The sequence below is a fragment of the Aotus nancymaae genome, unplaced genomic scaffold (genome assembly GCF_030222135.1).
Source record: "Aotus nancymaae isolate 86718 unplaced genomic scaffold, 86718_ANA_hifiasm-v0.15.2.pri h1tg000059l, whole genome shotgun sequence".
Taxonomy (NCBI): Eukaryota; Metazoa; Chordata; class Mammalia; order Primates; family Aotidae; genus Aotus; species Aotus nancymaae.
In genome coordinates, this window is record NW_026988473.1 from 12725977 (window position 1) to 12739353 (window position 13377).

The 13377-nt window shown below is 46.0% G+C and overlaps 1 long non-coding RNA gene across 2 annotated transcripts in view; it reads left to right on the forward strand.

The window, feature by feature from the left end:
* Nucleotides 1-10736, forward strand: part of LOC105733838 (uncharacterized) — a 32706-nt gene extending 21970 nt beyond the window's left edge. For both annotated transcript variants that reach the window (XR_010338398.1, XR_010338399.1), the window contains 3 exons: nt 7586-7872; nt 8205-8455; nt 9930-10736. This is a non-coding gene — a long non-coding RNA (uncharacterized LOC105733838). The remainder of the gene's footprint in view (nt 1-7585; nt 7873-8204; nt 8456-9929) is intronic.
* The last annotated feature ends 2641 nt before the right edge of the window (nt 10737-13377 follow it).

A 13377-nucleotide genomic window follows, 5' to 3' on the forward strand; every position in this document is an offset into this window, starting at 1 on the left:
TAGTAAAAATGCAATAATTAGCTGGGCGTGGTGGCAGGTGCCTATAATCCCAGCTACTCGGGAGGCTGAGGCAGGAGAATTGCTTGAAACCAGAAGGTGGAGGTTGCAGTGAGCCGAGATTGTGCCATTGCACTCCAGCTTGGGTGAAAGGGTAAAACTCCATCTAAAAAAAAAAAAAAATAGAGTACTAATCCCATTAATGAGAGCTCCCACATCATGGTCTAATCACCCCCTAAAGGCCCCCACCTCCTGATACTATCATCTTGGGGTTTAGGATTTCAACATATGAATTTTGGGGGAACATAAACATCCAGATAGTAACAGTTGGGTGGATACCTAGGAGTGGAATTGCTGGGTCATATGGCAACTAATCTGGGAGAACTGCCAGCTTGTTTTCCAAAGCAACTGCACCATTTTATGTTTCCACTAGCAGTGTAATGAGGGTTCCTTTTTCTCCATCCTCACAAAAACTTCTTATTGTCTATATTTCTGATTACAGTCATCCTACTGGCTACGAAATAGTCTCTCACTGTGGTTTTGCTTTGCATTTTCCTGATAGTTAATGATGTTGAGCCTATTTTCACATGCTTATTGGCCATTTGTATATTTTCTTTGGATAAAAGTCTTTTCAGATCCTTTGCCCATTTAAAAGTTGTGTTGTTAGTCTTTGTATTACTGTTTTTGCTGGATATAGGCTTCTTAGTTGACCTTTTTTTTTTATTTTAGCACTTTGTATGTAACCCTATTGAATTCTGGTGCCTATTGTTTCTGATAGCTGACCGTTAATGTTTTTAGGGTTGTCTTCTAGCTGACAAGTCATTTTTCTTTTGCTGCTTTCAAGTTTTATCTTTATCTCTGGCTTTCAGCATTTTTACCATGATGTGTTTGGATGTGAATTGCTCTATAGTTATCTTATTTGGAGTTAATTGAATTTCTTAGGTGGTAAATATTTTTTGCTGGGAGTGGTGGCTCATGTCTGTAATTCCAGTGACTCAGGAGGCTGAAACAGGAGGATAGCCATGGGCATGCACACAGTCGCCCTGGGATGACTAGTCTTAGCAGGACGGTCTCTGACTGTCTCTTTCTTGGATCTTTTGTTAAACTGTCTGACTCTGCTAATGTCACATTGAGATTTTACCCTTCACTAATTTTCATCTGATTTCTCTATTGTTTTTGACAATGCACTGGAACATAAATTGCTTTGTAGTCTGATACAATTAAATTTAGGACTTTTGCCGAGGTAGTTTTAAAGGCAAGACTTTGAGGTTTGTTCTGACCCCAGGAAGGCTATTCTTAGTTGTCGCTTACCATGATTATCTCTGCTAAATGATCTGGCCTTTGGTTCATCTTGCTGTCCTAATGGAGCTACCAGCCTCCATTCATTGCTTACTACCAAAATCTCCACTGTTACTGAGAGCACCCTTAGGCTTGAACTTCCCTACACTCTGTTTCAAATAAAGTCAGTTCATCTTGGGAGAGCTTTGGAGCTCTTTGTTTTTTTTTGAGATGGAGTTTCGCTCTTGTTACCCAGACTGGAGTGCAATGGCGCGATCTCGGCTCATCGCAACCTCCGCCTCCTAGGTTCAAGCAATTATCCTGCCTCAGCCTCCCGAGTAGCTGGGACTACAGGCATGCGCCACCATGCCCAGCTAATTTTTTGTATATTTAGCAGAGACGGGGTTTCACCTTGTTGACCAGGATGGTCTCGATCTCTTGACCTCGTGATCCACCCACCTTGGCCTCCCAAAGTGCTGGGATTACAGGTGTGAGCCACTGCGCCTGGCCACTCTTTGTTCTTAACTATTTCTCTTACTGGCCAAAATCTTTGAACCCCTTCTCCAGATCTGGGAACAGGGATAGTGACCTGCTTCTTTCCGAGTGATACCTTTTCTTTATGAGCAGGCACTGAGTGATAATGTTTAACTCTTCCTCTTCTCAGATTGCCTCCTCCAGCATGGAACCACTGCCCTAAAACTAAAGGTAACCAAGACCCCTGTATTTTCAGTCTGCTGTGCCTGGGGTGAACCTCTGCTCAGTGAGTAAGGACTAGCTGGAGAAAGTGAGCTCCTGATATTTTGTCCACAATTTCCAAGAGTTTGTCCTCTGCCTCTTGGAGTTTGGGAAAATGAGAAATGCTGGTGGTCTGTCTTTCCCAGTGAAATATTATGTCCCTTGGGAACTTAGAGAAGAAGGAGCCAGGTTTCTTTGACCACACCCATTCAGATTGAGGCCTCTATTGTCTGTCTGGAATGAGAATGTGGGATTGAGGGAAAGAAAGAGAGAGAGAGAGAGAGAGTGAGCGAGAGAGTGAGCACACATATCATGGCTCAAGTTCCACAGACTCTTGCTGTTTTATTGAACTTTAGCTTTTGAATTAATGTTTCACTTGCTATATACTATTAGGATATTTTCTAGAGACTGTAAGTGGCTGGGGTTTTCAGGGCTATCAGTCCTGAGATATTGGCTTATGTCCTAATGTCACCAGTGACTTCCGCATCTCAATGTCCATCAGGCATTCTTCTCTCATCTTATTTGATCTGTCGGCAGCATCTCAACACTGCTGACTATTCTCCTTACTGACCAGTCCTCTTCTCTTGGATTCTGTGACTTGGTGCTATGATCTGGATATTTGTCCCCTGCAGCCCTCACGTTGAAGTTTGATCTCTAATGTTGGAGGTGGGGCCTGATGGGATGTGTTTTGTCATGAGGGCAGATTTCTTATAAATAGATTAATGCCCTTTCTCAGAGGTGAGTGATTTCTCAGTACGTTAATTCCTGTAAGAGCTGGTTGCTAAAAAGAGCCTGGTATCCCATCCCTTCCTCTTTTGCTTCCTCTCTGGCCATGTGATCTCTGCACAAGCTGGCTCCCCTTTACCTTCTGCCATGAATGGAAGCAGCCTGAGGCCCTCACCAGATGCAGACGCCAAATCTTAAACTTTCCAGCCATCAAATCATGAGCCAAATAACCCCTTTTTTCTTTGTAAAGTATTCAGCCTCAGGCATTCCTTTATAGCAGCATAAAATGGATAAAGACATTTGGCACTCACCTGGATTGCCCTGATGTGTAAGGCTCTAGGCTCATTCTCCTCTACCAGGTGCTAAAGGAAGGGGTCCTCCAGGCTCTTGCATGGGCTCTGTCTTAGGTATTAATTGCTGAGAAGCAAATTCTCCCCAAACTTAGTAGTTTAGAACAATAGGTATTTTTTACCTTACAGTTTCTCTGGGTCAGGAGCCTGGCTGTGGCTTAGCTAGATGTTTCTGACTTAAGAGCTTCATATGGCTGCAGTCTAGGTATTGCAAGGTGTTGGTTGGGGCTCAGTCATCTAAAAGCTTGAGAAGGATTGTAGAATCTGCTTCCCAGCCCCCTCACAGATAGTTGGCAGAATTCCGTTCTTCACAAGAGGTTGGACTAAGGGCCCCAGTCCCTCACTGACTGTTGGGTAGCAGCCTCCTTCACGCCCTTGCCACATAGATCTGTCCCCAGGGCAGCTAACAACATGAAAGTTGTCTTCTCTCAAAACAACTTATTGAGAGAGGAAGCACTCAAGATGGAAGCCAGTATTTTTGTCATCTAGTCTTGGATGTGACATCCCATTACTTTTGCCATTTTGCCTAGTAACTCATATTTTTGAAATGAGTCACTAGGTTCAGCCCACATTCAAGTGGAGAAGATTGCAAATGGACAAAAATACCAGGAGGTGCAGATAACTGGGGTCACCTTAGAAGCTGCCCACCACAGGCACCCTTGTCTTCTCAATCTCTTCCTTCTCTCTAGACCATCATACACACATGGAGGCTTTAATTACCAGCCACACATGAAAGGGAGTCTATTCACAAACTTGTATTTTCAGCCCAGACCTTCTCTCTGACATCTGGGCTCATAGCTAATGGATCAATTGCTACTTCACTTAGATTTCTCAAAACCTTCTCAAATGCAACATGCCCCAAACTGCACTCAAGTCAGGTCTTGTTCCACTGTTCCCTAAGTGTGAGTTATGGTACAGGGTAAGATATGAGGCAGGCAGTGCTTTAAAAACAGTCATTTTTCTTTCTTTCTTCCCGCCCCCTCCCTGAGATGGAGTCTTGCCCTGTCACCTAGGCTGGAGTGCAGTGGCATGATCTTGGCTCACTGCAACCTCCACCTCCTGGGTTCAAGCGATTCTCCTGCCTCAGCCTCTCAAGTAGTTGGGATGACAGGCATGTGCCACCATACCTGGCTAATATTTTGTATCTTTAGTAGAGACGGGGTTTCACCATGTTGACCAGGCTGGTCTCGAACTCCTGACCTTGCCGTCTGCCCACCTTGGCCTCCCAAAGTGCAGGGATTACAGGGGTGAGCCACCACGCCTGGCCTTTTCTTTCTGTTAATAAATAAGCCAGAAGTTGTCGGGTGGCGCAGCTCTCCTGCACACAGTGTCCGGCTGCTCTGCTTCCCTTTGGATGCTGTCTTCATCTGCGTGGTCAAAGCTGGCTTGCTAGCCACGTCCATGTTCCACCATATGAGAAAGCAAAGAGAAAGGATATAATGAGTAAGCAATTTCCTTTTTCAAAGAACGTGACCCAGAAGAAGCGCATGTCACTTTGTTCATATCACACCGAGAAGGCTGCAGGTAGTTGTGAGGGAAGCTGGGACATCTAGTCTCTAGCTGGGTAGTGTGTTCCTAGCTAAAACTTGGATATTCTATTACTAACTTAGCCTAGTGTCCTAGTTTGTTTTGTGTTGCTATGACAGAAGGGCATGGACTGGGTATTTTATTTGAATAGAAATTTATTGGCTCATGGTTCTGGAGACTGGGAAGTCCAGTGTCAAAGTGGTAGCATCTGGCCAGGGACGTCTTCCTGTGTCATCCCATGGCAGAAGGTGGAAGGGCAAGAGAACACAAGAGAGCAGGAGAAAGGAAGGGGGCTGCACTTATTCTTTTATTGGAAACCCACTCCCATGATGACTAACCCACTTTGAGGTCATAGAATTAATTCATTTATGAGCATTGATCTATCCAACGACATTAATCCATCCATTACTCCATTCATGAGCCCTAATGACCTGATCACTTCTTCAAGTTCCCACCTCTCAACGCTGTTGCATTGGGGATTACGTTTCCAACACATAAATTTTGCAGGACACATTTAAACCATACCACCGGGTTTCCTGGAAAGCAGAGTCCGGAGCTGAAGGTTTCCAAATAGGAGTAACTGACAAGCAGAGTGAAGAAGAAAGGAGAGAGAGCTCATACGAGGGTCCATATTAACTGACCGATCTATAGAAACAAGACATGAAGTTGTATAAACGGTTTCTGAGGACCAGACCCCTGGGAGAGAATGCAGGAAGAATTTCTCCAGTGGCTTCTCTCATTGGTCAAAACATTTTTCTGTGGGGTGCCGACTCTTTCACTTTTCTGGGTTTCCATGCAAAACATGGGCACCATGCCAGGTCCAGTGATATCAGCAGAAGCCCACGTGGGAGATGAGAAGGGCATGGCAGGAGTCAGAGGGGAGGGAGCCATCAAACTGTGCCTGCTTTGGGTCCATCAGAGCCCTCCCAGAGCTGATAAAAACAGGTAAGTGAGCCCGAGAAGATTGGAAGTGGCATGTCAGAGGACTCTGTTGCAATCACTAAAGGAGAAAGGAGAAAGCAGATACTGGGGCTTGCTCACCAGTTCAGCCACACTAAATTCATTTAGTTCCAGCAAGTGAGAAGCCCGAGACATCCTGACATCTCCCTTTTCCTTATACCCATACCCAATCCAACATATTGCTCAAATCTACTTACTTCTCTGCGTTTTGTCTGCCACACTCTTCATCCAGGCCCCTATCGTCTCTCCTGGGGTTTAATGTTGCCTTATTGGGCTCTGGTCCTCTTGCCCTCCTGCTCTCTTGTGTTCTCTTGCCCGTCCACCTTCTGCCATGGGATGACACAGCAAGAAGGCCCTGGCCGGAGGCTACCACTTTGACACTGGACTTCCCAGTCTCCAGAACCATGAGCCAATAAATTTCTATTCATATAAAATACCCGGTCCCTGCCATTCTGTGATAGCGACACGAAACAAACTAGGACACTAGGCTAAGGTGCTCATCCTCTGTCCTATCCGCGTTCGGCATCCAGCCAGTGTGGTTTTCTGTGACACCAGCTGCATCCTGTCACCGTGCCCTGCCAATGAAAACCCTTCGACAGCTTTCCGTTGCTTGGAGGATAAAGGCAAAACTCCTCAAGGTGTCCCACGAAGCCCGATGTGGTCTGGCTCCTTGTCTTCTCTTACAACACCGTCCTCATTGTCTCTGTTCCAGCCTCTCCTGCCTTCTTTCAGCCTCTGCAGGACCATCGTACACGCTCTGCCTGCTTTAATTGTTTGTCACGCTTTTCACCTTTCTGCCTTCTTATCCTGTAGCTCTCAGCACTGTTACCATTTTCTTAGGAACGTCTTTCCAAATTTTTGTGACCTATTATATGTGTATCTGTTCTTGGATTCTCCAACAGGCTGGCTAAACATCTATTTCAGGCATTAGAGAAACGGGGTCACTCCCGATTTTTCATCACATGCTATTTGATTCCTTATAGCATAAAATAGTTTCAAAGATGACATTATGGGAAAAATAAACCTTTTGGGGGTTTCTTTACACCTATCTTTAAATCGTTTGTTTTCATTTAAAATAGATTATGGAGGGGGCCATGATTTTTTTTCAGTCCGTTAAAGTCTCTGAAAGTCAGACTCTAAAAATCCCGTCTGTGGACACAACTCTCCTTGTAATACTTTGCACAATTTCAGCTCTACTTTTTTTACCTCATTCTTTAGTAGATGCCTCTCTCCCTGACAAGGCTCCATCTTAACAGGGCAAAGTCCTGGGTGGGGTTTTGATTTACCATTGAGCTTAGCATAGGGTCCCCTAGAGAGGAAGGACTCAGTGGACATTTTTTGAGTGATTCACAGAGTCCTGAAGCCCCAGGTCTGGCTCGGTCACTAATTAGCTGTTTCTGCTCCAACATGTGTGTGCTGAAGTTTGCCTGTCTTACCAGAATGGCTGCTGCCTGAGAAACAGGAAAATGTATTTCCAGAAACAGGGAAGGGAAAATATACACACACATTTTAAGACATCTCACTAATTAAGTCTGCGGGTGACCTTTAGGGTCTCAGGGCTGACATTGGAATAACTGGGAGTGCTCATGGATAAAGAATATCTCCATAGACACCTTCTGACTTGGGCCAACTCAACTGTGTAGCCACCCTTTTCCCCATGCTAAAATTAGTGAGTGTATCGAAAGAGAGTTCAGTGCAAAGTTCATTGAGATAAAAGATTCAGATACGGGGCTCAGCAAAGAAACAGGTGAAAGGGCACCTAAGAAATGCTCAATAAATGTCTTTAGTGGTGGGTAATGAGTGGGAAGCTGGAATCGCTGTCCTGAGAGCAACCACAAGGTGGCGCTAGGTGCTCAGCAATGAGATTCCGGCCTCCGGGGACTTGACTCAACTTTTTCTTATCAATTGCAGCTTATTTAAAGAAAAAAAAAAAAAGGCAGTTTTTTTCCTAGTCCATAGTTTTCCTTAATAAAACAGGGTAACATTTTCTCTTTCATATGTTATCTTTACAGAGTGACACGCTTGAGAAGAGTGATGAATAATATTGAGGATGATTCAACGTCTCTTGGTTTTACTCCTGCACCACCCAAAGAGAAAATAAGAAGACAAGAACATTTCTTTTTCTATCTCAGCGTCATAATATGACATTGTATTATTATAGTGCAGTGTAACCGCATTTCAGAAGAGAATGCGTAGCTCAAAACACTGAAGTAGGTGGGGAGGCCAAGGCCTTAATTCTCCAGGAGACTGGACCAGTGCTGGGTTCTAGGGCGGGTTCAGCGTCAGAATCATCAGCAGGGTAAGTTCCTTTTGCTAAAGGTTCTTCTAGCCCATGAGCCCTAAGGTTCTGCGGTAGACAATTCCAGATGCCACAGGGCCCTGGAAGAAGGAGAGAGGTTGGGCTTAGGTGGGCCCTCTGGGGTCTCAGGATGCAAGGTCTGCCTCCCGGTGCCAGGGCTGGAAGCCAGCGCTGGGACTCCTGGACCTCAGGGGGAGGTCAAGGCTGAGGGAGCAGCTCATCTCCACCAGAGGTCAGCATCACAGCAGCCAAACAGCCAGGCTCAGGAGGCAGCTCTGTGTTGAGCGGGCTCAACCATGTCCAGTTCTTTCCTCCTCCCCAACCATCCTCAGGCCTCGAGCAGTCCGAAGAGTGGGAGATGCTGTAGTGCTAGTGTTGTGCCTTCTTGGCAAGCGTAGATTGCTGCTGGATACCCGTGGACCCGCGGGACCCTGAAACTGATGGGTCATTCATCAGCCGAGCCCTGCAGCATCCGGGGCAGCTACCTCTCTGCTCACACCGAGCTGTGGACTATCCCACTGGCTTCCGTCAAAGCCTTGGGCAGGCGGGGCGGTCACTTTCTACACTTCAAGGAACTAACGTGGTAAGTATCATTTAAAAAGAATAAGAAAAAAGTGCCGGGCGTGGTGGCTCACGCCTATAATCCAAGTACTTTGGGAGGCTGAGGTGGATGGACTGCCTGAGGTCAGGAGTTCGAGACCAGCCTGGCCAACATGGTGAAACCCCATCTCTATTAAAATTCCAAAAAAATTAGCTGAGCATGGTGGCGTGCGCCTCTAATCCCAGTTTACTCGGGAGGCTGAGGCAGGGAAATTGCTTGAGTCAGGGAAGTGGAGTTTGCAGTGAGCCCAGATTGATGGCGCCACTGCACTCCAGCCTCCAGCCTGTGTGACAGAGCGAGACTCCGTCTTAAAAAAAAAAAAAATAAGAAAAAAATATGACTTTACAAACTGTTTAACGTTAGGAACGGTCTACCGTGGTAGCTAAGACTGCAGATCCTCAAACCGGCCCTCCTAGATCTGAATCCCATCTCCAATCCTGAGAAATGGAAGGACTTTGACAAGTTTCTTATTGTTTCGTATCTCAGTTTCTGCATCTGTAAACTGGGAATATTATCACACCCATTTATCACAATTGATCCTCTCTACCCATTGGGTTATTGTGGGGATTAAATGAGATGATTGTAATAGGCAGTGTTAACCGAGGATTCGCCCTGTGCCAGACACAAACCTAAGTCTGGTATCTAAGCCTAGTATCTCATAATTCTGACAATGGTGTATACGGGTACCCTCATTTTATAGTTGATGAAACTGAGGCTTCATATACTAGCAAAACCAGGATTTGAAACCAGGCATTTTTGCTTCCAGAGTTTACTTTTAAAATTGTGGTCCTTTACTAAAACAGTGCCTGCTGAAGTGGAGTAAGCGCTTAATAAATAAAAGCCATTACTATTATTATTATTATTTGTTTATTTTTATTTTACTTTAAATTCTGGGATACATGTGCAGAATATGCAGGTTTGTTACATAGGTATACATGTGCCATGGTGGTTTGCTGCACCTATCAACCCATCGTCAAGGTTTTAAGTACTGCATGCATTAGGTATTTGTCCTAATGCTCTCCCTTCCCTAGTCCCCCATCCCCCACCAGGCCCGAGGGTGTGATGTTCCCCTCCCTGTGTCCATGTGTCCTCATTGTCCAACTTCCATTTATGAGTGAGAACATGTGGTGTTTGGTTTTCTATTCTTGTGTCAGTTTGCTGAGAATGATGGTTTCCAGCTTCATCCATGTCCCTGTAAAGCACATGAACTCATGCTTTTTTATGGCTGCATAGTATTCCATGGTGTATATGTGCCATGTTTTCTTTATCCAGTCTATCATTGATGGGCATTCGGGTTGGTTCCAAGTCATTGCTATTGTAAATAGTTACTAGTATTATTAACTACTCTTGTTATTGCTGTTATTACGGAGTTATTTCTGGCTTGATCTTTATGTCTAAGGGTCATGAGTAATTACAAATCATGGTGGTTTTATAAATTATCTTTTTATCATCACAGCTGTGAGCCTACGTGAAGTTTTCTCCACTCAATCTCACTGTCCTTGAGAGAGATGGGTTCCATCTACGAGATTTCTCTGCCGTCCCCCTTCACTGAAGCAACAGTAGGTCATGTCTGAATGCAGAAGCAAGGCCTCATGCTGGGAAAACACATCCTGACTGTAGAGCTCTCAGGCTTCTAGAGTCAAAGCCAAAGATTCAAATCCTCTTCTATTACTCAGAAGCCACATGGCCCTGAGCCAGTGAAGTAACTCTCTGAACCTCAGTTTACCAATCTGTAAGATAGAGATCATCATATAAGTGATGGCATTGAAACTTACATTGGGGAAAAGCATCTGAGTGTGCTTATGCAGTGCCTGGTAATACCCTTTACCTAATAGGATGTAACACGCCATCTATTACAACGGGAGGAGGGAAATCACATCTCTCTTTGACACTACTTTGTGACAAACTACCTGTGATTGGAAAATTGGAATTGGAGTCCTCTCCTTAATATGGGCCTTTGATATGAAAAACTGTACCTGTTTCCTAATGAACCTGCCCGTCCTAACCCACCCTCAAAGATGCCTCCAGAATGAGCATCCTAAGGCTCAGATGTGATCCTTCAGCTCAGCATGAGCCAACAGGAATATAACAGAAGCTGCATATGTGATTTTAATTTTCTTAGTAGACACACTGAAAAAGTAAAGGAGGCTGGGCTCGGAGGCTCACTCCTGTAAACTCAGCGCTTTGGGGGGCCGATGTGGGCGGATCACTTGAGGTCAGGATTTCGAGACCAGAAATCCAGATATTTTGTCAATATGGCAAAACCCTGTCTCTACCAAAAATACAAAAATTAGCCAGGCATGGTGGCGCGTACCTGTAATCCTAGCTACTCGGGAGGCTGAGGCAGGAGAATTGCTTGAACCCGGGAGGTGGGGGTTGCAGTGAGCTGAAATCACGCTCCAGCCTGGGCGACAGAGCAAGACTCCATCTCAAAAAAAAAAGTAAAGGAAACCAAAGAAGTAAACTTCATTTTAACAATATATTTACTTTGATATATCCAAAATGTTATCCTTTCAACATGGAATAAATAGAAAATATTACTAGTGAGACATATTATATTCTTTTTTCTTTTCTTATTTTTTTGAGACAGAGTCTCGCTTTGTTGCTCAGGCTGGAGTGCAATGGCACGATCTCAGCTCGCTGCAACCTCCGCCTCCCGGATTCAAGCAATTCTCCTGCCTCAGCCTCCTGAGTAGCTGGGACTACAGGTGCGTGCCACCACGCCCGGCTAATTTTTATATTTTTAGTAGAGATGGGGGTTCCACTGTGTTAGCTAGGATGGTCTCGATCTCCTGACCTCGTGATCCACCCGCCTCGGCCTCCCAAAGTGCTGGGATTACAGGTGTGAGCCACTGCGCCCGGCCCTCTTTTTTTGTATTAAGTCTTTGAAACCCAGTGTGTGTTCTACACCTGCAGTGCCCCTCCATCCACCTGGCCACATTTCCAGCACTTCACAGCCTCATGTGGCGAGTGGCTCGCCCACTGCACAGTTCAAGGTTAGCTCTGCAGCAGCCCTGTATCAGCAGCAAAATGGCATTTGCTAATTTTCCTAACCTCATCTCACGTTAGTCCTAGGACATGTCATGTTCTTTCTCTTGCATCTTTGCACCTTGGCCCGCACGGCATTCTCTGCATCCTATCTCCTTTACCTCGCTGAATCCTTACACCAGCCCTGGGGCAGCAGAGACTCTAATGACTCCCTATTTTACAGATGAGAAAACTGAGGCTTGAAATGGTCACCCTCCCTGGTGCTCCACGGCAGTGACTTGTAAGTGGCGTCCCGACTCCAGCCTCTTTGTTCTGAACCACTCTTCTCTCCTGAAGGTTGAGTGAGCAGGAATGCCAGGACTGGAATGGGAATGGGCTGCTGGGGGCAGGAGTGAGTGTCTGGTCAACAGAGGTATTCAAGAAATGCCTGGATGGTCCTCAGAGTAGGTGCAGTAGAGATTTCTGCACTGCATTGGGATCGGGATGCAGGCTGAAGATGCTCATGGCAGGTCCAGGGATGTGGGATGTTTTCTGTTCTGGGGAGGTTTATGGGGCATTGTGGCCTCCGGTGCTTGTTCGAGCCCCAGGGTGGAAGGCTTGATCTCCTCCTTTAGCTGTGCAAGGCCGGCCTTCCCCAAGCTCCCCTTGCCTTTGTGCAGCTTCTGGGCTGATTGCGTTGGTCTTCTCCCCTGGAGGGCCTGGCCCTGCATCCTCCCATTGTCAGTGCTGATATATATCTCATTAATGTAGACTCACTGTAAATATTTTTAGAAACGCCACGTTGCTCTCCTGAAGGCTGGCAGGGCTGAGTGTGAGCCAGCCTGGTCCTGTCAGCCTCTTCCTGGCCTCCTTCCTGCCTCTGCTGTGCTTCCTGCCCTCACTGTCTCCTGCCCAAGTCCCTCCTCTCAGCCAAACAAAGGCTTCCTCTGCACCCAACCTTGGGGATGGGAGGAGAAGACGGGTGGCATAGGGACACCTGGACAAAACCCTTTTGCTCTCCCTCCCTCGCTCTCCCCATCCTCAAGGTCAAGTGCGTGGAGGAGATCGCAGCCACAACCTTTCAGCATCAAAGGCCGTCTCGCTTGCTTTCCTGTTCTCCCCGCAGTGAGTCCCTTTTAAGGAAGGAGTCTGTTGATCTAACCCACCTTGTTTACGAAATCGTAATGAATTCATCTGCTCAGTTTTTATTCATCAAAGGCATGCTGAGCAGCATGGAGTAGCAAGGCGTCCCCACGCTGACTTGGTGAGGTCCAAGCTCGTGGTGATGGTGCTTGACATTTAAAGAGGGTTATCTTACGATAGCGTGAGGAGAATGAACCATTTCCACAGTATTTCACTTGGGCTGATACTGGCCCAAGTGACCGCCTATCTCCATTTCTATCATCGAGGGCCTCTGATGTCAGCTTGGGAATCAATGGGCTAATCACATTTTAGGCATCTTTCCTGTTCTAAGTCATGGAAACCCAGTGCCAATTCAGATTATTCAGATTGTCTTAAGAAAGTTCCTTTTCTTTTCTTTCTTTCTTCCTTCCTTCCTTTCCTTCCTTCCTTCCTTCCTTCCTTCCTTTCTTCTTTTCTTTCTTTTTCTTTCTTTCTCTTTCTCTCTCTCTCTCCCCCTCTCGCTCTCTCCCTCCCTCCCTCCCTCTTTTCTTTTCTCTTTTCTTTCTTTCTTTCTTTCCAGAGTTTCACTCTTGTTGCCCAGGATGGAGTGCAATGGTGTGATCTCGGCTCACAGCAACCTCCTGGATTCAAGCAATTCTCCTGCCTCAGCCTTCTGAGTAGCTGGAATTACAGGCACCCACCACTATGCCCAGCTAATATTTTATATTTTTAGTAGAGATGTGGTTTCACCATGTTGGCCAGGTTGGTCTTGAACTCCTGACCTCAGGTGATCTACCCGTCTGGGCCTCCCAAAG